At 43.2% G+C, this 23,993-nt stretch overlaps 1 non-coding gene across 1 annotated transcript; it reads right to left on the bottom strand.

The window, feature by feature from the left end:
* Window positions 1–23,625: 23,625 nt before the first annotated feature.
* Window positions 23,626–23,732, bottom strand: LOC128047109 (U6 spliceosomal RNA). Its single transcript, XR_008199298.1, has one exon. It is a non-coding gene; the product is annotated as a U6 spliceosomal RNA (small nuclear RNA).
* Between the last annotated feature and the right edge of the window lie 261 nt (window positions 23,733–23,993).

The following is a 23,993-nucleotide window of genomic DNA, read 5'->3' as shown; positions in this document are numbered from 1 at the left end:
GTCGTGTCCAACTCTGCAACCCCATGAACTGTAGCCCCGAGGCTCCTTTGTCCATGGAGTTCTCCAGGCGAGGATACTGGAGTAGATTGCCATTCCCTTCTCCAGGGGATCTTCGTGACCCAGGGATCGAACCCACAGTCTCCCACATCGCAGGCAGATTCTTTACCATCTGAGCCACCAGGGAAGCTTTTAGGTATTAAAAGTACCATCATTTGCTTCTAAAATTGTTTTCAAATTATGGGTACATTAATTTAGGGTGATAAAATCAACTAGAGGCTGACAACTATAATTTTAAGAATGGAATAGAGTGGAAGGAAGTGGAACAGAACAGAATAGCGTAGCATAGAGAAGAACAGAACAGGATAGATGAGTGTGTCACACTTCCTATGATTGAGTACTGTGTCATGAAAACTTATTTCAGGTGTGTGTGTGTACAACAATGTATACGATATTCAAAAACTTTAAAAACTGGCATGACATAGGAATGGACACTCATCATAAATAACTCGTACAGTTGAACTGGTGAGAGACAGCTGCTCCTCAACCTATTATGGATGAGCATGGTTGTGATAAACGTGTTTCTTTATTGATATCGGTCACATCAAAAGAACTTGAAAGACACAGTTCTAGGACTCAGTATAGTTATATATCAGAATTTTAATGACCATCCTATGTGTACAAATGTGCTGCAGTTCATGCAACCTAGTGGCCCTCTCCCTTTTTTCATACCCTCTCTAATTCCAAGGAACATGAAACAGTCCCACCACTAGGAGAGGCCCTAAGTGACTTGGATACGTGCTCAGGACACAGCTCTCCTGCATATGACACACATATTCGTTCTCTCATCCCTCTCTCCTTTCGTTCTCCTCCTCCTCCTCTCTTTCTCTCTCTCTCACACACAGCATTACTATTTTTAACTGTTTTCCTGTTATTGGAGCAGTGGTAGGGTGGCCTGGTTAACAGCACGGGACTCTAGAGGTTAACTGTTAGGGTTAAACCCTGACTGTTTCATCTACTGGGTATGTGAGCCCATGAATTAACCTCTCTGTGCCCCAGTCCTTTATCTGCAAGACGGGCATAATAATAATAACAGAGTTGTCTGGGAAGGCTGAATGTAAACTCCTTAGAAGAGTGTCTAGGACATAGCACTCAGTTCAATAATAGCTCTTATCATTATTTACTATGTCCAGTGTTTCACAATTATAAGTAAAAATATTGATTCAGTGAATACTTCTGTAGCAACATCTATGGAAAACAGACTTAAGTCACCATAGGGAAATACATTGCTAGGTGAAACAGATACATTTTTAATTAAAGCTTTTAAGAATTTTGCTAAATTATCTACCTGAAAGGACTTTCTTCTACCAGTGTTTGAGAGTGTGTTTCCCAGAAACTGTAGTCAACGCTAGGAGTTATGATTTAAAACAAAAAACCCTGCTAATCTGATCAGGAAATATGATATTTATCATTATATCAATTTGCTTATCTTTGCTTTACTAGCAGGGTAGAATAATTTTTCAAGTGCTTATTGGCCATTTATGTTGACCCTCCAGCAGAGCATCTTGAGAATGTGTCTTATGCTGAGTTAGTTTTACATGAGATTACATCCCCATTAACCTGTAAAACTCTCACATTCAAATCTTTCACACCAGCTGAGCACAAGTCTTGTATGCAATTGGTTCCAATACAGCTTAGCTGAATTAAGTATCACAGCTACCACATCTGATTTCTGCAATGAATTTCTGAGTCTAGCAGTCAGAAAAAGGAAGACATCGGATTGATCTACATTGCACTGTCTTACAAATAGCCTTGGACAAAGGAAGGATGTGAGTCTGAGAATTGGGTGACTACATGTTGTTCAGTTGCTCAGTCGTGTCTGACTCTTTGCAACCCCATGGACTGCAGCACACCAGGCTTCCCTGTCCTTCACCATCTCCTGGAGATTGCTCAAACTCATGTCCATTGAGTCAGTGATGCCATCCAACCATCTCATCCTCTTTCTCACCCTTCTCCTTCTGCCTTCAATCTTTTCCAGCAATAGGGCCATTTCTAATGAGTCAGCTCTTCACATCAGGTGGCCAAAGTATTGGTGATTAATAAGAGCATTTACATATATTTTTAATTACTGTTTCTCTGTGGAGGTTATTTGTCAAAACGTTCCTCTTCTCAAAGAAAAGAGAACTGTTTTCATATTGACACTATGCAAAGACCATAGTTCCAAGTGGGACAGCCTTTCCATCATCTACAAATGTGTATAAGGCAATTACTGTGTGCTAGGTATGGGAAAGGAGTGTGTGTGTGTGTGTGTGTGTGTGTGTGTGCATGCTCATGTGTGCAAGGGCAGGGGTGGGTATGTGTACAATGCTTAAAACACAAGCACTTCCCTTGGAAGATTAGCCTTTAGTTGGTAAAGGAATTAGCATCGTATGGAGAGAACGATGCTGAAGCGTATCCAGAAACTGGCATTCTGTTCCCAAGTAGCTCGAACTTATTTTGTCAACTCGGGCAAGTCCCTTAATCTCCCTGCACTTCAGTTTCTTTACCTGGAAAACTAAGAGCAATGAGTCTGTGTTTCTAACAACCCCCTGTGAGCTATACAGTATAAGAAATAAAGGGATGGGATGAGACAAACACATAAGACTCATAAGTGGTTGCTGTCAGGCAGTGAGAGACGGGCCAGGCAAGGGAGAAAGGTTTAAAGCAGGGAGATGGCATGTCTGGGTGAGGCAATTGAGGGGGATCTGTGTAAAAGTTACATCTTAGCTAACTTGGTGGATAGAGCAGAGGGTGTGGGAAACAAAATTGGGGGAACAGCAGGAGCAAAGAACAAGAGCTAAGGTAAGAAAGTGCCAGACGTCTCTATGGAAGGAGAATGAGCAATTTGGCTGCAACACAGGGTTCACGCAAGTATCCACTGAGATTTCACTGGGAAAATGAAAGAGGAGTGGGGAAGGGCCTTGACCTGGCACAGGAGTTCACCCACAGGGTTCCAGGCCAGAGGCAGGAGGAGTGTCTCAGGATTTCTAGGAGCACCAAGATGAGAGAGGAGCATGCAAGCGTCTGTTAATGCATGTGTGTGGGGAAGACTGATGAGGGGAGGGACTTCCCTGGTGGCTCAGTGGTAAGGAATCTGCCCACAATGCAGGAGACAGGGGTTCAACCCCTGACGCAGGAAGATCCCACATGCCGCTGACCAGCAACGCTTGTGCACCATAACTATTAAGTCTGTGCTCCAGAGCCTGGGACCCACAACTACCGAGCCTCCATGCTGCAACTACTGAAACTCGTGCTCTGCAGCAAGAGAGGCCACGGCAATGAGAAGCCCGTGCATGACAGCTAGACAGTAGCCCCTGCTCAACCCACCTAGAGAAAAGCCTGCTCAGCAACAAAGATCCAGTGCAGCCAAAAATAAATAGATGAAAGTATTTTTTTTAAGAAAAGAGTGAGTATGATGGGGCATACTCAGGAGCATGCTCAGTCCATCTATGAGTCGTGGGACGATGTGAAGATTTTTTGAACAGAGTCAACAAAGAGCAGTATTCTGGGGCAACTAACCTGGGGGAAATATAGAGTAGGCTAGAGAACTCAGAGACTGCAGAAGGGAGGCCAGTTAGGAAACTATTAAAGAATTCATGCCCTCGGGCCTAACTCTGGGTTCTGGCAGTGAACGGGAAGAAGTAGTTATGGCTACTAGAGCTTCTGAGGGACTGCTGATAGAAAATTCCCCACAGGAAGCTGGTGATGCAGACTGAGGGTGGAGGTGAGAAAGGCTCCAGTGAAGGGCAGATAGTGGAATCATAGAGTCTGGGAGCACAAAGGAGGAGAAACGCTTGCTCCTCTGAGCTGGGGAAGAAGATTTCCAAATGGAGGAGAAAGAGTTCACACCTCTGTTTTTTTCTTTCTTTTTAGTAAAGTATGGTGCAGTGGGAGGAGGTCTCCTGGGTAGTTTGGGGAGGGAGTTTTGCAGCCAGATAGACACAGGATGATTTTTAGTTAGTGGCTTCACCACTGACGGTCTTCCCTTGTGGCTCAGCTGGTAAAGAATCCACCTGCTCTGTGGGAGACCTGGCTTCGATCCCTGGGTTGGGAAGATCCCATGGAGAAGGGAAAGGCTACCCACTCCAGTATTCTGGCCTGGAGAATTCCATGAACTGTATATATATAGTTCATGGGGTCCAAAAGAGTCGGACAGGACTGAGCGACTTTCACTTTCACTTTCCACCACTGACAGAAGGGATGATGATCCATTAGATTATTTTAATCTAGTTAAGATTCTGCTTCCTCATCTGTAAACGGAGATGTTAATAATACATTGACATTCTAGGAATCAGCAAACTAAAATGGACTGGAATGGGTGAATTTAACTCAAATGACCATTATATCTACTATTGTGGGCAAGAATCCCTCAAAAAAAATGGAGTAGCCATCATGGTCAACAAAAGAGTCTGAAATGCAGTACTTGGATGCAATTTCAAAAACAACAGAATGATCTCTGTGTGTTTCCAAGGCAAACCATTCAATATCACAGTAATTCAAGTCTATGCCCCAACCAGTAATGCTGAAGAAGCTGAAGTTGAACGGTTCTATGAAGACCTACAAGACCTTTTAGAAATAACACCCAAAAAAGATGTCCTTTTCATTATAGGGGACTGGAATGCAAAAGTAGGAAGTCAAGAAACACCTGGAGTGCCAGGAAAATTTGGCCTTGGAGTATGGAATGAAGCAGGGCAAAGGTTAATAGAGTTTTGCCAAGAGAACGTATTGGTCATAGCAAATACCCTCTTTCAACAACTCAAGAGAAGACTTTACATGTGGACATCACCAGATGGCCAATACCGAAATCAGATTGATTATATTCTTTGCAGCCAAAGATGGAGAAGCTCTATACAGTCAGCAAAAATAAGACCAGGAGCTGACTGTGGCTCAGATCATGAACACCTTATTGCCAAATTCCAACTTAAATTGAAGAAAGTAGACCATTCAGGTATGACCTAAATCAAATCCCTTATGATTAATGTGGTGGAAGTGAGAAATAGATTTAAGGGACTAGATCTAATAGACAGAGTGCCTGATGAACAATGGACTGAGGTTCGTGACATTGTACAGGAGACAGGGATCAAGACCATCCCCATGGAAAAGAAATGCAAAAAAGCAAAATAGCTGTCTGAGGAAGCCTTACAAATAGCTGTGAAAAGAAGAGAAGCAAAAAACAAAGGAGAAAAGGAAAGATATAAGCATCTGAATGCAGAGTTCCAAAGAACAGCAAGGAGAGTAAGAAAGCCTTCCTCAGCAATCAATGCAAAGAAATAGAGGAAAAAAACAGAATGGGAAAGACTAGAGATCTCTTCAAGAAAATTAGAGATACCAAGGGAACATTCCATGCAAAGATGGGCTCGATAAAGGACAGAAATGGTATGGACCTAACAGAACCAGAAGATATTAAGAAGAGGCGGCAAGAATACACAGAAGAACTGTACAAAAGAGATCTTCATGACCCAGATGTTCACGATGGTGTGATCACTCACCTAGAGCCAGACATCCTGGAATGTGAAGTCAAGTGGGCCTTAGAAAGCATCACTATGAACAAAGCTAGTGGAGGTGATGGAATTCCAGTTGAGCTATTTCAAATCCTGTAGATGATGCTGTGAAAGTGCTGCACTCAATATGCCAGCAAATTTGGAATACTCAGCAGTGGCCACAGGACTGGAAAAGCTCAGTTTTCATTCCAATCCCAAAGAAAGGCAATGCCAAAGAATGCTCAAACTACCACACAATTGCACTCACCTCACATGCTAGTAAAGTAATGCTCAAAATTCTCTAAGCCAGGCTTCAGCAATACGTGCACCGTGAACTTCTTGATGTTCAAGCTGGTTTTAGAAAAGGCAGAGGAACCAGAGATCAAATTGCCAACATCCACTGGATCATGGAAAAAGCAAGAGAGTTCCAGAAAAACATCTATTTCTGCTTTATTGACTATGCCAAAGCCTTTGACTGTGTGGATCACAATAAACTGTGGAAAATTCTGAAAGAGATGGGAATACCAGACCACCTGACCTGCCTCTTGAGAAACCTATATGCAGGTCAACAAGCAACAGTTAGAACTGGACGTGGAACAACAGACTGGTTCCAAATAGGAAAAGGAGTACATCAAGGCTGTATATTGTCACCCTGCTTATTTAACTTATATGCAGAGTACATCATGAGAAACGCTGGGCTGAATGAAGCACAAGCTGGAATCAAGATTGCTGAGAGAAATATCAATAACCTCACATATGCAGATGACACCACCCTTATGGCAGAAAGTGAAGAGGAACTAAAGAGCCTCTTGATGAAAGTGAAAGAAGAGAGTGAAAAAGTTGGCCTAAAGCTCAACATTCAGAAAACGAAGATCATGGCATCTGGTCCCATCACTTCATCAGAAATAGATGGGTAAACAGTGAAAACAGTGTCAGAAATTAATTTCGGGGGCTCCAAAATCACTGCAGATTGTGATTGCAGCCATGAAATTAAAAGACGCTTACTCCTTGGAAGAAAAGTTGTGACCAACCTAGATAGCATATTCAAAAGCAGAGACATTACTTTGCCAACTAAGGTCCCTCTAGTCAAGGCTATGGTTTTTCCTGTGGTCATGTATGGATGTGAGAGTTGGACTGTGAAGAAGGCTGAGTACTGAAGAATTGATGCTTTTGAACTGTGGTGTTGGAGAAGACTCTTGAGAGTCACTTGGACTGCAAGGAGATCCAACCAGTCCATTCTGAAGGAGATCAGCCCTGGGATTTCTTTGGAATGAATGATGCTAAAGCTGAAACTCCAGTCCTTTGGCCACCTCGTGCGAAGAGTTGACTCATTGGAAAAGACATTGATGCTGGGAGGGATTGGGGGCAGGAGGAGAAGGGGACGACAGAGGATGAGATGGCTGGATGGCATCACTGACTCGATGGATGTGAGTCTGAGTGAACTCCGGGAGTTGGTGATGGACAGGGAGGCCTGGCGTGCTGCGATTCATGGGGTTGCAAAGAGTCGGACACGACTGAGCGACTGAACTGAACTGCATAGTACATTAGCATAGCTGAAGATAAACATTTCCATAAGAAAAAGGCATTGGTTATCTCTAGGTTTGAGAACAGTTAACTTCAGGTGAAACCAGGTGTCACGGCAACACAGAATTTTAAGAGACACCTCCTTTTAAATTTGCATAGAGAAGGAAAAAAATATTGCTAGTTTGTTTCCTCCTGCCGCTTCAGAGAGATAAAAATGTCTGACACTTGTAAGCTATTTCCTCTGTTTGGAGACCCCTGGCCTTCCTGTCTGTTACTCTCTCAAAGTGATGAAATCAAATGCCATGATCTTAGCTTTCTGAATGTTGAGCTTTAAGCCAACTTTTTCACTCTCCTCTTTCACTTTCATCAAGAGGCTCTTTAGTTTTTCACTTTCTGCCATAAGGGTGGTGTCATCTGCATATCTGAGGTTATCGATATTTCTCGCAGCAATCTTGATCCCAGCTTGTGCTTCATCCACCCCAGTGTTTCTCATGACGTACTCTGCATATAAGTTAAATAAGCAGAGTGACAGTATACAGCCTTGATGTACTCCTTTCCCAGTTTGGAACCAGTCTGTTGTTCCATGTCCAGTTCTAACTGTTTCTTGTTGACCTGCATACAGATTTCTCAAGAGGCAGGTAAGGTGGTCTGGTATTCCTGTCTCTTTAAAAATTTTGCAATTTGTGGTGATCCACACAGTCAAAGGCTTTGGCATAGTCAATAAAGCAGAAATAGATGTTTTTCTGGAACTCTCTTGGTTTTTCGATAATCCAACAGATGTTGGCAATTTGATCTCTGGTTCCTCTGCCTTTTCTAAATCCAGCTTGAACATATGGAAGTTCTTTGTTCACGTACTGTTGAAGGCTAGCTTGGAGAATTTTAAGCATTACATTGCTAGCGTGTGCTGCTGCTGCTAAGTCACTTCAGTCGTGTCCGACTCTGTGTGACCCCATAGATGGCAGCCCACCAGGCTTCCCCATCCCTGGGATTCTCCAGGCAAGAACACTGGAGTGGGTTGCCATTTCCTTCTCCAATGCATGAAAGTGAAAAATGAAAGTGAAGTCGCTCAGTCGTGTCCGACCCTCAGCGACCCCATGGATTGCAGCCTTCCAGGCTCCTCCACCCATGGGATTTTCCAGGCAAGAGTACTGGAGTAGGGTGCAATTGCCTTCTCCGCTAGGGTGTGAGATGAGTACAATTGTGCGGTAGTTTGAATATTATTTGGCATTGCCTTTCTTTGGAATTGGAATGATAACTGACCTTTTCCAGTCCTGTGGGCACTGCTGAGTTTTCCAAATTTGCTGGTATATTGAGTGTAGCACTTTCACAGCATCGTTTTTTAGGATTTGAAACAGCTCAACTGGAACTTCATCACTTCCACTAGCTTTGTTTGTAGTTGTAGGGAACAAGGTATAAAGAAGGTTGAGAAGTGCTTGCAAACGAGACTCTCAACCAGGGCTGAACATTCTTGCAAATGAGATGTTCTGCCCAGTGTAGGGAACTAGGTTTAAGGATGGTTGAGAAGTGCTTGCAAACGAGACTCTCAACCAGGGCTGAACATTCTTGCAAACGAGATGTTCAGCTAAGAATCCTGTTTGTTCCCGTGGGAAAAGAACATTTCTTGCACACAAGGATGTTTCTCTGATTCCTCAAAAGGAACAGACCCTGGGACAAAACGGATTCTAAGTTGATAAAGAAGTTCCCCAAAACAAAGTCTTAGCTGCAGTAAATAAGTCAAGGTAAAGGTTATCTCGCCCTGCGCCTGCGCACTGTATAGTCTCTGAATCATAGTGCTTGGCAGCTTGCCCTGTAGGTTGTTGTGCAAGGGATATAAAATAAAGTAGCTGTAAGAAGCAAGTGTTAAAATATAAAGATTCAAACCACTCTGCAGTGTTGGTGTTTCATTCCGTCGCCAGCAGTAGTGATGCTCCCTAAGGCCCACTTGCACTCCAGGAAGTCTGGCTCTAGGTGAGTGATCACACCATCATGGTTATGTGGGTCATGAAGATCTTTTTTGCATAGTTCTGTGTATTCTTGCCACCTCTTCTTAATATCTTCTGCTTCTGTTAGATCCATAGTGTTTTTGTCCTTTATTGTACCCATCTTTGCATGAAATGTTCCCTTGTGCACACCAGGAGCCAGGAGAAAGGAGCAATGTCCCCACAAGAGACTGAACCTGAGGGAAGGCCTCCTCAAGGTGGGGGGGGGTGGGGAGGTGGGGGTAGGGGACGAGGTGGCCAGCTGGCATGCAGTACTCACACACACCAGTAGGTGCCGCTCCACCACTGCCGGCCCCTGCAGGAGACTCAGAGCCACTCCTCACTGAATCTATTTCTTTAAATCTGCAACCTAGTAATTAGTAACCAGGTGTATATTTTTGCCATGTCATTACCAGGAGGAGATTTGTCAGTTTTTTAGATTACTTCTTGAAGTCCCTTTAAAATTACTTTCTTTTATAGTCAGGTATTTGATGATTCTCGGTGATATGTTACATGCTGGAAACTTTCCCCAAAGTGGACAGCAATGTATGTTTTGCTTTCATTCAACATTGAGTCATTGTAGAAAATATAGTCTCAGTAAGTAATTCTGTCAAAATGCTAAGAAAGTTAAGCCTACGTTTGGCATTAGGTGGACTGTTTCAGAGGCTGAAGCCACGTGGTCTCACCACCTATGCCAGAGGGTCTGATGGGTGAAAGCAATGGTTCTCAGCAGTGGGCAGGAAGCAGGCTCGAAGGCAGAACAGACTGCTATCAATGTACGTGGCAATTTTGCTTTGGATTATTTTCTTCCCTGGGGGAAAAAATGGCCACAGTAAATGGCCTTCATTAACTCCACAGAGGTTCTGTTATGCAGGGAAAAGAACCCTGAGGCTATCAACCCAGCCCCTCTGGGAGCACTCCAAACTGAGGGGGAAGCATTCTTTAAACTGCTCATCCTCTGCTTGTAGAGACTTGTGTCCCAGAACTAAGATCTGGTCCCAAGTGAAGACAAACTGGTGATCAATGCTTCTGTTTGGACTTTGTATGGCTAAAGGGGAATCACTAGTATTATACTCTCTATTGAGGCTAAAAATGGGCCTGATTTTTTAATATGAGAATATTAATAGATTTCTGGGCAAATTCTGGAAGCAGAGAAATGAACAAAGAGGAAATGACATGGTGAAGAGCTGTCTCCCTTGAGCAAAGGGGCATCTTCTAGTGAGGCTGTATTCAGAGCAACGGCTTTCATCCTTCATATGGGTTTAGACTCTGCTCTTTCTCACAGCTTTCCCTGAAGGGTGCATATGTGTGGTGGGGAAGAGGTCCATTAGGAACCTGCCAGAAGATGGAACAGGTGCCCCCATTTCACGTTTGCAGAGAATCCTCCAAGGAGACCAGAAGACTTGGAGGGTCAAGCCCACATGGGACCAATCTGCTAGAGTACCTTCCATCATTCTATATTAAGATTTGAAGACTCATCCTACGGTCAGTCGTGTCTCCAAGATGCCATTGGGATTTATTAGAGTTCTGTCCTTGGGAAATACGTAGTTTAACCACTGCATTTAGCAGATAAGGCAAGTAAAGTCTGAAGAGGAGAAATGCCCTGCCCAACGTCATTCCAATTAGGAGTCAGATTGGCTCTTCTTATTCTTGCTTATATTAATATATTCCATCCCTTCCTGAAGTTATTGAAATGATATTTTCTAGGAAAGTATATAGTGTTTCCAAAGCTCTCTTATCATCCTCATCATATGAGAAAAAAGTTCCAGCAACCCAGAGCTTACTGTTTTTTCTTTTACCACTGTTTGCTCAGAGTAAACACTCAACAGATCTGTATTAAATAAATAATATTGTAATGTCAAAAAAATATATGCTATTGTGGATGAGATGGGGACTCAAACTTTAGCTGTGTTAGGGATTTTACTGAAGTATGGGGTGCAGTTTGTACCGTGAGATACTGAAGTATCTTCCCTCTTTCTGAAGAGGTGAGTGAACACCAGGACGGGGAAAGAGGCTGTGTCCACGGAAGGGCTTAACTATTTTTTTTTTAAGACCTGTGATGTGGGCACAGTTATAATTTGCATATAATTTAAAGTTTTTCCCTTACGTCAAAATTTCTCTAGTCATGGCTCTTCAGCAAAGCCAGTTACAGGAGCAACAGTTTTATGTTGGTGATGTTATCCTTTCCTCTAAAGTTCAGGACAGCTGAGGAATGAGGCACTAGAAAGAGATGACCTTTCAGCTCCATTACCAAAACGGTGACCTGGAGAATGGGGCTGGCCTGAAAAGCCCGGCCAAATCACCAAATCAGGAGCAGGGAAATGACGAGCTGGCTCTTGAGTTACAGAAGCTTGGTTTTGGGTTTCTTGGTAATAATTTTATTTACTTGGCTGCGCTGGGTCTTTGTTGCTGCACGGGCCTTCCTCTAGCTGCAGGGACTGGGGGCTGCTCTGTAGCTGCGCTGTGCGGGCCTCTCACTGCAGTGGCTTCTCTTGGTGCAGAGCACGGGCTCTAGGCCGCGCAGCCTTCAGTAGCTGCGGTTCCTGGCCTCTAGATCACAGGCTCAGTAGTCGTGGCACCTGGGCTTAGCTGCTCTGTGGCACATGGGATCTTCTAGAACCAGGGATCAAAGCCACATCTCCTGCATTGGCAGGCAGGTTCTTTACCACTAAGCCACCAGGGAAGCCCCTATAAGAGTTTGTTTTGAAGAGAAGTGGGCCTGGCTTGGATCCTGTAACAGGCAGGACAATGTGAAGACACTCTGGTGTCATTGCTGGGCTGGGTTGGTCTTCGGTCCCATGAATGGTGAGAATCATGGGAATTCCCAACCTGCCTTTTATAATTGGGTCTCCTTGTTTTCCTAAGGTCGTTCCCTTTTAACACTCCTCATCCTGTAATGAGGAGGCAACAAGTAAGTATAACCCAAAACTTCAGTTTCTGGAGTTAAGCTCTGCTGCTTTCAATAGCCAGATGCAGATGGCCAGGAGTCAGGATGCTCACTGCTTGAGTAAAGAGACAGTCGGTGAGGCTGCTGCTGTGTTTACATTGGTATGAAAATGAATGTTGATTCTAATACTAGTTCTAACGTTTTAGAAAACATACCATAAGCGTCACTACAATCCACCAGGAAATATCATCCCTCATTCACGGGAGAGGCCAGTGATTTTCAACCAAAGGGCCCCTGTTCTCCACCATTCTACACTTTTTCATTCACAAGCTCATTCTGATGTTCGTGAAATATAAGTTGTATAACTTGGGCAAAGATCCAGTTTCTGAAAGTGTGTATCAAGTTTGGGGTTGATATAGTTTAGGGAGAGTCTTGTCATTTTACTGGACAACAGTTTGGTTTTAAGAAGTCAGACTGACAGTGTCCTCCCAACTATAATGTCACCGAAATGACAAACATAAATGACATATATATGAAATATATTTCTATATTATAAAATTGTGTAAATGTCTGCTCAAGGGGAAGATCACAGTGAGCCTCGCCTGCCCAGCGACTTCTCCCACGGTGGACTCTCCCACCTGAGGGTCACTTAGGCTCCTCCCATCACTGCAACTCCCCCACGCCCTTATGATGGGGTGCACTTATGATCTATCAGTCTAGACCGCTGCCCGGAAACCACCTGCGGATCTTGTGAAAATGTACATTCTGACTCAGAGCCTCACAGCTCCCAGTTAACAGCTCCCAGGGCGGGACTAGTGCTACTGGCTTTTCGACCACACTCTGAGTGTCCAGAAAAGGTCTAGATCAGCATTCTCTAACGTGGGTTCCCTGAAACTTTTTAAATGAAAAACAATAACAAATGTCCACAAACTGGAAAAGTTATCCCTAAGCCCTTCCTCAAAATACACTGTTACAAGTCTGAGGAAGTTTTATGCTCATATCAGTAATTATCTTAAACAGGACTCTCTCCATGGCTCTCTGATGATTTAAAGTTTCCAACTTGTGAGATAAGAGGGTGACTCTCAAGACACTGTTTCAGCACTCTTAATACAATGCTTGCGGTTTATTTCCTGACTGGGCGTGGAGTTAGGTAGGTCTTCAAGGAGTCCTTGGGATGATAGAAGAAACCAAGTTTAAACTTGTGTTTTAATTGCCAGAGTGTTACAATAGGTGCAGAACTTGCTCAAAAATACATGGTAATTGCTCTGATCATGGAGTAAAAATCCAAATAATGAGATCCCACCAGAGACACAGAGCCCAGCCCAGGGAGTGAGGCACTTGGAAAACAGGGGCAGATGTACCTTTCAGGATAGGGCACATCTGATCAACTAGGAAAGAAAGAAAGGAAAAGAGGCAACGAGGAAGGTAGGGACTGTCTCTCTTCAGGTAACCTCTTTTGAAGCAAGGGCACAAGCTTAGGCCGCAAGCTACTCATTTAAATCTTAACCTCCAGTGTTATCTGTTAAAGCTCTCTGTTCTGCTTAGCTTCAAGCAGAAGCTGCCTACCCCACTGCTGGACTCTGGGTTTAGTTTCCTGACAGTCAGGGACAGCAGACAGAGCTTTGTGCCAGGGGATTTGAGGGGCAAATCAAGCTAGACAGAAATTTTGACTCTGATGAATGACTTTCAGCAAGTAACTCACTTCCCTGAGCCTGTGCAGTGAGGATAATATATAGTATCTTTTGCCTGGGAGAGTTGACGATTGAGAGGTTATGACCAATCTAGATAGCATATTAACAAGCAGAGATATTACTTTGTCAACAAAGGTCTGTCTAGTCAAGGCTATGGTATTTCCTGTGGTCATGTATGGATGTGAGAGTTGGACTGTGAAGAAAGCTGAGCACTGAAGAATGGATGCTTTTGAACTGTGGTGTTGGAGAAGACTCTTGAGAGTCCCTTGGACTACAAGGAGATCCAACCAGTCCATTCTGAGGGAGATCAGTCCTGGGTGTTCATTGGAAGGAATGATGCTAAAGCTAAAACTCCAATAATTTGGCCACCTCATGCGAAGAGCTGACTCATTGGAAAAGACCCTGATGCTGGGAGGAATTGTGGGCAGGAGGAGAACGGGACGACAGAGGATGAGATGGCTGGATGGCAGCACCGACTCGATGGACATGAGTTTGAGTTAACTCCGGGAGTTGGTGATGGACAGGGCTGTGATTCATGGGGTCGCAAAGGGTCAGACATGACTGAGCGACTGAGCTGAACTGAAATGATACACGATGTATGTAAAAGACCCATCCAGGCACAAGGCATTTGCTGTTTGTTTTAGTATTAATACTACGGAGTATTAAAGGATGGAGCTACTCTTTATGTTAGTATTCATACTAGCAAGCCCTGCTGGGTATGGCTTAGCAGCCAGCAGCCACCTAGAGCCCAGTCTTGGCGTCTATAACTTTCCTTCCCTTTTCCACCTTTGTCAGGTAACTTGCATGGAAGTGGTGTGCTAGGGGTTGAGACTCAGTAGAAGGAGGGGCTGTATGTAAGACCTTGGCGAGGACAGTCACAGTGACATGTGTGGAAGAGAAGCGCCATATCATGCAAGTCTCAGCAAATTCAAAGACCCAAACAAAGAGCGGAGCCTGGAACAGGATGTACCATGAGGAGGAGACGTGTGCTTGTGCCTATGCTGGGGGCAGTGGGGCAGCAGCAGGAGGGTGCCTCCACGGCGGGGGCCTCGCTCTTACAGGGAGCGGCAGCAGGTCCCAGCCCCAGGTCTGCAGCTTGTATGCTCTGTCACCTCCCTCTCACTTTCAAGTCATTGCCCAGGGTTGCCAAGACAGAGGGGGAAGTTATGAATCTAATCTGGGCTCAGGTCACATCTCTTGCTATTATTTTTTTTTCAATGAACCGACTTGGGACGTTGTCTCTCTGAGCTTCATTGTGTTTTGTTAATCATGAAATTGGCATTCTTTATCTAACCTCCATCATGGTTCAGGACTAGGATTGCCAGATAAGCAAATAATGCAGAATACAGTTCAATCTGAATTTTAAATGAGCAGAAAATTAGTTTAGTCTCTAGGACACAGTTCAGTGCGGTCACTGTGTAGTACGCGCTGTGTGCTGTGCTTAGTCACTCAGCCGTGTCCAGCTCTTTGCGATCCCACAGACTGTTCCCCGCCAGGCTCCTCTGTCCATGGGGATTCCCCAGGCAAGAATACTGAAGTGGGTTGACATGCCCTCCTCCAGGAATTGTGTAGTAATTGGTCCCAAACATTGCAGGAGACATACACTTAAAAAAAAAATTGTTAGTTACCTGAAACTCAAATTTAACTGAGTGTCCAATATTTACTGGACAACCCCATTCACAGCAGCTGAATGTTTAAGAACATTTAGCACAAAGAAGGTCCTGACATGACTGCGAGCAGGGGCTGCTCTTTCCTGTGGTTTTTCTTTATTAACTTTGGCTGCGCTGGTCTTCGCTGCTTCTGCACGGGCTTTCTCTGGTTGCGGTAAGTGAAGGCTACGCTCCAGTGGCTGTCTGCAGGCTTCTCTTTGCCGTGGCTTCTCTTGTTGTGGAGCACAGGCTCTGGAGCAAGTGCGCTTCAGTAGTTGTTGCAAACAGGGTTAGTCGTTCCTCAGCCTGTGGAATCTTCTTGGACCGGCAATCAAACCTGTGCCCCTTGCACAGGGAGGTAGATTCTTATCCCCTGGACCACCAGGGAAGACAAGAGACCGTTGAATTTCACTAACCTCGGCCCTAATGATGGAGGTCACTAGTGGCACGTGTATGGATATTTTTATTCTTTATTTTTTAATGCAGGCAACATTGGTTTAAAATAGTTCGTGTGTACAACACAATTCAATTTATGTATATAATAAGGGGTGTATACCTCCAAAAGTTTAGTTTCTGTCCAACATACACTTGACCTTTTTCACCCATTTTCACCTCTTCCTACCCTCTTTCCTCTTTGGCAACCATCAAGCTGTTCTCTGTATCTGTTCATTTTTGTTTTGTTTTTAAATTCCAAACATCAGTGAAATTAAACGGTATTTGTCTTCTCCTGCTGACTTACTTCACTTAGCATAATACCTTCCAGGTCCAGTCATGTCACAAATAGCAGGATTTCATCTTTTTTTAATTTGTGTGTCTGTGAGCGTGTATCACATCTTCTTTATCCATTTCATCCACTGAGGGACACTTAGTTTGTGTCCATATCTTGGCTACTGTAAATCTACAACAAGCGCAGGGGCACATACAGACACAGAGAACAGACTGATGTTGCCAAGGGGGAGGAGGTTGGGGGAGGGCTAGAGTGGGAGGCTGGGGTTAGCAACCTGCTCTTGAGTCTTCCAACAAATGCCTTATACACTCCCTCTAAATGCCTTATTTTCCAAACTAGAAAATACAGAAGAACTGCATCATAATGAGACAATTCACTCATGTGCTTCTCATTCTGGAGCCTACAAACACTGATTCCAGTGGATGACTGTGGTGTTTGCACTGTACTGACACATTTCTTAATTCTGCAAACTTCTAAGATTTTTGAACGAAATTTTATACAATTATATGATAAAAATGTGTTCACGGAAATCCACCCTTAGTGGAGTGGCAGAAAGGTTAAATTTTAAATAGTATCCAATAGGGCTGTAAAACGACCAGGTTCATTTTGGCAAGTTAAAATATACTTATGATATGGAGTAACTGTAATAGTTGGAGTTAGTATTTCGAATTCTAGAAAAAGAAGAAATTTATAACTTTTCCAAGTATGTCAAAGGAAGTATTGACAAGTTTCCGTATTTCTGCAAGGAATAAAGAACTGATTTAAAAAAATACAGAATCTTGTATACTTTTTAAGGAGAAATTTTTCATGATGAAATAACTTTATAATGATATGATGACAGAAAATTAAGGAATTTCTTAGGCTAATCAAGGTTCAGTATTGTTGGAAGGCCTCAGGGCTTTCCTAAGACTCCTTGCCCAGCTCTCATCCAAGTAGTTACTGGCAAGGGCAGAACCTTCTGAATCCTTCCAGACCTGGGCACAGTTGCACAGCCCATCTCCAGCTGGACTTTCTGTACTGAAAAGGAACTGTGTAGTTTTGGAAGATGACAGGCCTGTTGCATCAAAGAACTTTGGTATTTGCTGCAACTGGTCTTCCCTGTAGCTCAAACAGTAAAGAATTTGTCTGCAATGCAGGAGACCCGGCTTCAATCCCTGGGTCGGGGAGATCCTCTGGAGAAGGGCATGGCAGTCCACTCCAGCGTTCTGGTCTGGAGAACCCCATGGATAGAGGAGCCTGGCGATCCTACAGTCCGTTGGATTGCAAAGAGTCAGATACAACTGCGTGACTAACACTAGTTGTTGTATGGGATATACTTGTTGTATGAGATATTAGGCAAGAAAATTCACAGAATGACTCACTAACTGAAAAAGACTTTGAATCAACCCTGCTTACTGGTAGAGAGAATCCACATAATAATTCAGTTTAAGGAATATAGAATGATACACTTAACAGACTACAGAATTTTCCTAGGTTTACTTTAATCCACTGGACTGAAATCATGAATTCTGACTCAGAGACTTTCTCTCCAATTAAAATGAGATTTAGAAAATTAAACTATTAATTTTGAGATATTGTAATTAACACCCAGTTGTAAGAAACAAAACAGACAGATCCTGTGTGTAATTACCTCCATTTTTCCTGATAGTAAGAGACATTACTTTGCCAACAAAGGTCCGTCTGGTCAAGGCTATGGTTTTTCCAGTGGTCATGTATGGATGTGAGAGTTGGACTGTGAAGAAAGCTGAGCGCCGAAGAATGGATGCTTTTGAACTGTGGTGTTGGAGAAGACTCTTGAGAGTCCCTTGGACTGCAAGGAGATCCAACCAGTCCATCCTAAAGGAGATCAGTCCTGGGTGTTCTTTGGAAGGAATGATGCTAAAGCTGAAACTCCAGTACTTTGGCCACCTGATGCGAAGAGTTGACTCATTGGAAAAGACTCTGATGCTGGGAGGGATTGGGGGCAGGAGGAGAAGGGGACGGCCGAGGATGAGATGGCTGGATGGCATCACCAACTCAATGGATGTGAATCTGAGTGAACTCCAGGAGATGGTGATGGACAGGGAGGCCTGGCGTGCTGCAGTTCACAGAGTTGCAGAGAGTCGGACACGACTGAGCAACTGAACTGAACTGAACTGAACTGAACATCTTATAAAAAACTATCATACAATGTAACATCCAGGGTATTAACAGTGATACAGTCAAGGTACAGAACAATTTTATCACCACAAGGACACCTCCCCTTACCCTTTTATACAGCCCCATCCAGGTCCCCTTTCACTCCTACCTCCTCCTCGACTTGTGACAGTAGCTACTCTCTTTTGATTTCATCCTTTTGTCATTTCTGGAATGTTATGAAGATGGAAACAAACAGTCTGTAACTTCAGGGGACTGTCTTCTTCACAATCAGCACCCCTCAGATCGTTGCATATATTTACAATTCATTCCTTTTTATTGCTGAGAGGGAGATCATGATAAGAGTCTATTGCTGCCCCTCAGTATCTCCTGGGGATTGGTTCTAGGACTCCCACGGACACCGAATTTGAGCATGCTCAAGTCCCTTATGTAAAATGGTGGAGTGTGTGCATATAACCTACACACATCCTCTGTACAGTGTAATCATCTCTAATGACTTACGATGCTTACTACAGTATAAATGTTATGCAAGTAGTTATGAATACAATGTAAGTGCTCTGTAAATAGTTGCAGGTATGCGGTAAACTTGCTTTTGGAACTTTCTGGAATTTTCCCCCCAGATATTTTCGATCTACTGTTGGTTGAATTTGTAGATGTAGAATCCACAGATATGGAGGGCTGACTGTCATTGTACTGGAGTTTGCTTAACTCATACACATATGGCCACACTGTGGCTGTCAATAAAGGATCCTATTCACCCACTGAAGGACATCGAGGCTGTTTCTAGTTTTGGCTATTACGAATAAATGTTATGCATGAATATTCACATGCAAGTTTTGGGGTGGACAAAAGTTTATTTCCCTGGAATAAATACCAGGAGCACAATTGCTGAGTTACATGGAAGTTGCATGTTTAGTTTTTAAAGAAACTGCTTGCAGAATAGCTACATGATGTTATATTATCACCAGAAATCTATGAGTGATCTAGCATCCCTGCATCATGACATGGGCAGGATGGAAATGATCAGACTCAGAGAAGTTAAGTTACTTCCTCAAAGTCACAAGACTGGTTAATAGCACAGAGCCTAGAGGGAAACACAGCCCACCAAATTTTCTTCTTCAGAAACTGTATTCTTCCATGGGACAAACTAAGTTAGTTACTAGATACTTAGTAAATGTACCAGTAACTTTCAAATCTGCCTTTAACATGAAAAAAAAGTTGGAATACATTCTTATTATCAACAATTTCCTTGAGAAAATTTTTTGAAGGACAGTTGATTTACAGTGTTGTGTTGATTTCAGGGGTACAGCAAAGTGATTCAGTTACACATACACATATATATTCTTGTTGAGATTCTTTTCCATTATAGGTTATTATAAGATATTGAATATAGTTCCCTGTGCTATACAGCAGGTCCTTGTTATTTATCAATTTTATATATAGAAATGTGTATCTGTTAATCACAGACCCCTAATTTATCCCTCTCCCCATCATGTTAGGGGAAATTTTTTAATGCATTGGACAAATGGTTTCTCAGTCATCTTTCTCAAAAGCCAAAGACAGATTCCAGGCTTAATACAACAAATAAAATGAGGTTGATAATATGTCATAAATGATCATGTATCATATTATCTAGTTCAGTTTTAATATTACCTTTAAGTTAAATCACTTGAAGTGATAGAAGGATTATCAAGGGCAGACTTCAGAGGCAATCTGATTTATACATAAGGAACAGAGGGGAATAGGGCAATAGGAATTCTTGTTTCAGAATGTTCCTAAAATGGTAATCTAGTCAGAGAATTCTATATCCAGATGCTACAATGAGATTTTGGCAGGGGAAAATGAGGGGGAAGATGTGTCTAGTTAAAAAGGAAAATAGCAATTAACAGGCCAAGGAAAACTGGGTATCTTCAAAAAACTAGCAGAGCTGAGAGCTTAAGCAAGACAGCTCACAGGATGAGGCTGTGTCCCATCTGCAAGGGTTCTTTCCCTCATTGGAAGCAGTCTTTTTCTCTCTCCCCCTCCCCCCCCCCCCCCCCCACCGGATGCCTGTTAATTTGCTAAAAGATGAATTAGTTCACATCTGTCTTGGAATTAAGGAGAAAACTTATGTTTGGGGGTCAGTCATCAAATATGAAATGAATGGTGTATATGCAAAGAGAACATGGCCAGTGATGACCAAGTTGGCCATGCAAACGTGTTTCTTCTGCTCCATCACCGTCAGTGGCTTTGGACAGGGAAAGCAGGATAGAGTTACTAACTGGAGTAGATATGTTACTTTTTTGTTTGCCCTGCATCCTTTCCTTTCGGGATCTATAGGTACATACGTCTCTGTTGAGGCTGTCAGTCAAGGATCCTACTTCCCTGCCCTAGGCTATCACTGGTTGGGTAAGCAACTAGTGCAGGGGAAGGCATAGTCATTCAAGCAGATTCCGTCTAAAGCCTGTGTTGAATATTGATAGCAAGAATGAAAAGAATATTTTTTTAATGTATATATAGATGCATAACTGAATCACTTTGCTGTACAGAAGGAATTAACAGCACTGTAAATCAATCTTTCTCCTCTGACAGTTGTAATTAACAACACTGTAAATCAACTATGTTTCAATCAAAAAAAAAAAAAAAGAGAGAGAGAGAGAGAGAGAATGAGTTAGAATCTCTTTCTTTGTTGATGGTGAGTGGTGAGAGCCAAAACCTAAAAGCCTAGAGAGCTGTCAGGAGTAATCTTTCCCAGCCACAGGGAAGGCCTACAGAGAACAAAGCTCATCAACAGGAAAGCAGAAATGAAAGATTAATCAAATATATCACCTCACTTATTGTCCTGGGGACCCAGTCCCTGAAAGATTTTGGTTAACCAATGAGAGAGTCAATTCCTAGGCAGGTTGATAAGAAGTCTGGGGTCCCCAAGGAGGGGAAAGGGATCTGGGGCTCCTAAGGGGGAGAGAGGGGTCTGGAGTTCTCAAGGAGGAGAGAAGGACAAACATTTTTTTCTGTAAGTCCAGAGTTTATGATTGCACAACAAAACAATTGCTCACGGATATGTTTTTCCTTAAACTCTGTATCAATGACTATGTAACAATGTATCCTGCTGGAGGACATGTTTCTCCTTCTTCAGTTCAGTTGCTCAGTCTTATCCAACTCTTTGCCACTCCATGAATCGCAGCAAGCCAGGCCTCCCTGTCCATCACCAACTGCCAGACTCTACCCAAACCCATGTCCATTGAGTTGGTGATGCCATCCAACCATCTCATCCTGTGTCGTCCCCTTCTCCTCCTGCCCTCAATCTTTGCCAGCCATCAGGGTCCTTTCAAATGAGTCAGCTCTTCGCATCAGGAGGCCAAGTATTGGAGGTTCACCTTCAACATCAGTCCTTCCAATGAACACCCAGGACTAATCTCTAGAATGGACTGGTTGGATCTCCTTGCAGTCCAAGGAACTCTCAAGAGTCTTCTCCAACACCACAGTTCAAAAGCATCAATTCTTCGACGCTCAGCTTTCTTTACAGTCCAGTTCTCACATCCATACATGATCACTGGAAAAACCAGAGCATTGACTAGATGGACCTTTGTTGGCAAAGTGATGTCTCTGCTTTTTAATATGCTGTCTAGGTTGGTCATAACTTTCCTTCCAAGGAGTAAGCGTCTTTTAATTTCATGGCTGCAATCACCATCTGCAGTGACTTTAGAGCCCCCCCAAATAAAGTCTGACACTGTTGCCACGGTTTCCCCATCTGTTTGCCATGAAGTGAGGGGACCAGATGCCATGATCTTAGTTTTCTGAATGTTGAACCTTAAATCAACTTTTTCACTCTCCTCTTTCACTCTCATCAAGAGGCTCTTTAGTTCTTCTTCACTTTCTGCCATAAAGTGGTGTCATATGCATACCTGAGGTTATTGATATTTCTCCCGGCAATCTTGATTCCAGCTTGTGCTTCCTCCACCCCAGCGTTTCTCATGATGTACTCTGCATATATGTTAAATAAGCAGGGTGACAATATACAGCCTTGACGTACTTCTTTCCCTATTTGGAACCAGTCTGTTGTTCTGTGTCCAGTTCTAAAAGTTGCTTCCTGACCTGCATATAGGTTTCTCAAGAGGCAGGTCAGGTGGTCTGGTATTCCCATCTCTTTCAGAATTTTCCACAGTTTATTGTGATCCACACAGTCAAAGGCTTTGGCATAGTCAATAAAGCAGAAATAGATGTTTTTCTGGTACTCTCTTGCTTTTTCAATGATCCAACGGATGTTGGCAATTTGATCTCTGGTTCCTCTGCCTTTCATAAAACCAGCTTGAACATCTGGAAGTTCATGGTTCACATACTGTTGAAGCCTGGCTTGGAGAATTTTGATCATTACTTTGCTAGCGTGTGAGATGAGTGCAACTGTGCAGTAGTTTGAGCATTCTTTGGCATTGCCTTTCTTTGGGATTGGAATGAAAACTGACCTTTTCCAGTCCTGTGCCCAATGCTGTTTTCCAAATTAATCATATCTGTAAAATTTCTTTTGCCATCTGAGATATCATAGTCACATCCCAAATCTGCACAAACATTGGGCAATGCTATTGCTTAAAAATATGAGTTAACCATATGTGTGCATGCATGCTAAGTTGCTTCAGTCATGTCTGACTCTTTGCAACCCTATAGACTGTATGTAGCCCTCAAGGTTCTTCTGTCCATGGGATTCTCCAGACAAGAATAATAGAGTGGGTTGTCATGCACTCCTCCAGGGGACCTTCCTCACCCAGGGATCGAACCCACGTCTCTTATATCTCCTGCACTGGCAGGTGGATTCTTTACCACTAGCACCACCTGGAAAGCCCAGTTAACTGTATCAGTTCAGTTCAGTCGCTCAGTCGTGTCTGACTCATTGGGACCCCATGAATCGCAGTACGCCAGGCCTCCCTGTCCATCACCAACTCCAGGAGTTCACTCAAACTCACGTCCATCGAGTTGGTGATGCCATCCAGCCATCTCATCCTCTGTCGTCCCCTTCTCCTGCCCCCAATCCCTCCCAGCATAGATCTAAATAAAAGCTTACCTTTTTATTTACTTTATTTTATTTAAAAAATTTTTTATTTTTACTTTATTTTACTTTACAATACTGTATTGGTTTTGCCATACATTGACATGAATCTGTCACGGGTGTACATGAGTTCCCAATCCTGAACCCCCCTCCCACCTCCCACCCCATATCATCTCTCTGGATCATCCCTGTGCACCAGCCCCAAGCATCCTGTATCCTGTATCGAACATAGACTGGCGATTCGTTTCTTATATGATAGTATACATGTTTCAGTGCCATTCTCCCAAATCATCCCACCCTCTCCCTCTCCCTCAGAGTCCAAAAGTCCGTTCTATACCTCTGTGTCTCTTTTGCTGTCTTGCATACAGGGTCATCATTGCCATCTTTCTCAATTCCATATATATATGTTAGTATCCTGTATTGGTGTTTTTCTTTCTGGCTTACTTCACTCTGTATAATTGGCTCCAGTTTCACCCATCTCATTAGAACTGATTCAAAAAATATGGAATGCTTCATGAATTTGTGTGTCATCCTTGCGCAGGGGCCATGCTAATCTTCTCTGTATCATTCCAATTTTAGTATATGTGCTGCCGAAGCGAGCACAAAAGCTTACCTTTTTATACCACCCAAAACTGGAATATGTTGAATGCTTGGAGGAATTTACTGAACTTGCCTAACCAAGGCAAACTTTTAAAAATGAACTCCTGCCTGAAAATGTTTTAGTCACAGGTTGTTGTAAAACAGGATGGTTGTTGTAAAACAGTATGTCCCTGAAAACACAGCACTCTGGCAGCTGAAGTGTACCTCTCCCAAAACACACTCTGGTGGGTAAGAACCATCATTCAAAGCAGCACCTGTAGCTAG

The sequence above is a fragment of the Budorcas taxicolor genome, chromosome 4 (genome assembly GCF_023091745.1).
Source record: "Budorcas taxicolor isolate Tak-1 chromosome 4, Takin1.1, whole genome shotgun sequence".
Taxonomy (NCBI): domain Eukaryota; kingdom Metazoa; phylum Chordata; class Mammalia; order Artiodactyla; family Bovidae; genus Budorcas; species Budorcas taxicolor.
The sequence above is the reverse complement of the archived record's forward strand: the minus strand, read 5'-3'. Positions and strand labels throughout refer to the sequence as shown.